This window comes from Chiloscyllium punctatum, unplaced genomic scaffold (genome assembly GCF_047496795.1).
Source record: "Chiloscyllium punctatum isolate Juve2018m unplaced genomic scaffold, sChiPun1.3 scaffold_1386, whole genome shotgun sequence".
Lineage (NCBI taxonomy): Eukaryota > Metazoa > Chordata > Chondrichthyes > Orectolobiformes > Hemiscylliidae > Chiloscyllium > Chiloscyllium punctatum.
The window spans coordinates 5,001-7,500 of NW_027311120.1; the positions used below are offsets into that span (position 1 = coordinate 5,001).

Sequence of the window (2,500 nt, forward strand, 5' to 3'; positions counted from 1 at the left end):
CCCCGGGAAGAACCCGGGGCCGCAAAGTGCGTTCAAAGTGTCGATGATCAATGTGTCCTGCAATTCACATTAATTCTCGCAGCTAGCTGCGTTCGTCATCGACGCACGAGCCGAGTGATCCACCGTCAAGAGTTGTCTGAGTTTGTTTTAGGTCTCTCCCTCGCCAGAGGAAAGCGACCCGGACCGCACATACGCTCCCCACCTTGAGCTACAGCCACCTGCACGCCGGCGTGCGGGCGGAGCAGGGTGGCGTGAAGCGATGGGGAGCACCATCCTGGTGCGGCCCGCAGAAACATACGTCTATTGGGGGGAGGAGGACAGGGCGCCCAAGAGGCGATGCGTGCCCCAACGCACCGCAGCGACGGAGGCAGGATCACCGCCACCATGTCGCCCGCCTAGTATCACGAGGCGTGCAGCAGCTTTGCCCTAGGAAAAGCAGAGGCGGGAACGGGCACCGGCCATCGGTTCGGCAGCGTCACTGACGCGTGCACGTGGCGGCGTGTCGGCGAGCGGACTTCCTGCGAGGAGGCGGGGGCGGCACTCGCCCGAGCAGACGCCCGCCCGGCCCAGCCACCGCCGAGGTGGACTGGGAGTCGCGGCAACGGCTCGTCATACTCGTTCCCACACTCACAGCGCAGCTTGCCCGCAAGCCACCGACCACCGATCGACGCCAGGCGCCCCGACCGAGAGCGGGATCGCTCGTTCGCCCTGCTGGCAGTTCGCTGGGGATCACTACTGCACGGAGCTCGGAGACCGACGGGCGGCAACTCGAGAGTCTTTAAACCACCACCCCCATCCCGCAAGTGCAAAGAGGCTGTATACGCACAGACGGGTGAGGGGAATAGGTACCCCGTCGGGTTTGAAGGGAGCGTGACTAGATAGCAACGATGTAAACCCAGCCGATTTGGGAGCGAAAGACCGGCGCCTGCATCACCGGCTTCGTTTCCCGTGGCTGGAGAGTACACCGAAACCCTCCGTCTGTCGCGAGCTCCCGACGACGCGGTGCCGCCAAGCAGCAGGGCCGGACCTGGTGTGGCTCCCCTCGTCGATCACAGACCGGTCGGCACTACTGACGAGACGGTGGAACGGGCTTCGCCCCTTGTGACGAAGGGTGATGCGAACCCGCCCGCCCGCGTGCGTTCGGGGTGGACTCGGCAAACGGAGATTTGAAATCGGAAAGTGTCCTCCTGCCCCGCGCAGGTAGGCGCCCAACAGTTGTGGGGGGTTTGGCGGTGACCACGGCTGCAGGGCCTGCTACCCCGACGAGCTCTCCTGCTGGCCCCGAAACCACCCTCGCGAGACAAGTTGAAACGGAAACGGGCGTACCCCCAAGCCGACGATCCTTTCTTATTTGTTACTTTTTTTTTCACTTGCTCGAGTTGTGGGGATTTGGCGGTGACCACGGCTGCAGGGCCTGCTACCCCGACGAGCTCTCCTGCTGGCCCCGAAACCACCCTCGCGAGACAAGTTGAAACGGAAACGGGCGTACCCCCAAGCCGACAGAGATCCTTTCTTATTTGTTACTTTTTTTTTTCACTTGCTCGAGTTGTGGGGGTTTGGCGGTGACCACGGCTGCAGGGCCTGCTACCCCGACGAGCTCTCCTGCTGGCCCCGAAACCACCCTCGCGAGACAAGTTGAAACGGAAACGGGCGTACCCCCAAGCCGACGATCCTTTCTTATTTGTTACTTTTTTTTTCACTTGCTCGAGTTGTGGGGGTTTGGCGGTGACCACGGCTGCAGGGCCTGCTACCCCGACGAGCTCTCCTGCTGGCCCCGAAACCACCCTCGCGAGACAAGTTGAAACGGAAACGGGCGTACCCCCAAGCCGACGATCCTTTCTTATTTGTTACTTTTTTTTTTCACTTGCTCGAGTTGTGGGGGTTTGGCGGTGACCACGGCTGCAGGGCCTGCTACCCCGACGAGCTCTCCTGCTGGCCCCGAAACCACCCTCGCGAGACAAGTTGAAACGGAAACGGGCGTACCCCCAAGCCGACAGAGATGCTTTCGCTCCTGTTACTTTTTTTTTCACTTGCTCGAGTTGTGGGGGTTTGGCGGTGACCACGGCTGCAGGGCCTGCTACCCCGACGAGCTCTCCTGCTGGCCCCGAAACCACCCTCGCGAGACAAGTTGAAACGGAAACGGGCGTACCCCCAAGCCGACAGAGATCCTTTCGTACTTGAACCAACACAAAGTTTGTCACGTTTTATTTTTACGAGTGATCGACCGTCAAGATTTGTCTCTGAGTTTGCTTAAGGTCTCTCCCTCGCCAGAGGAAAGCCACCCGGACCGCACATACACTCCCCACCTTTAGCAGCAGCCACCTGCACGCCGGCGTGCGGGCGGAGCAGGGTGGCGTGAAGCTGTGGGGAGCACCAGCCTGGTGCGGCCCGCAGAGACATACATCTATTGGTTGAAAAAAAACAGGGCGCCCAAGAGGCGATGCGTGCCCCAACGCACCGCAGCGACGGAGGCAGGATCACCGCCACCATGTCGCCCGCG

The 2,500-nt window shown here is 61.3% G+C and overlaps 1 non-coding gene across 1 annotated transcript in view; it reads right to left on the reverse strand.

Moving 5' to 3' along the window:
• The window catches only part of LOC140475075 (5.8S ribosomal RNA), a 154-nt gene extending 20 nt beyond the window's left edge, over positions 1-134 (reverse strand). Inside the window, exon 1 of the ribosomal RNA XR_011959663.1 lies at positions 1-134. This exon is cut by the window's left edge and continues 20 nt beyond it. This is a non-coding gene — a ribosomal RNA (5.8S ribosomal RNA).
• Between the last annotated feature and the right edge of the window lie 2,366 nt (positions 135-2,500).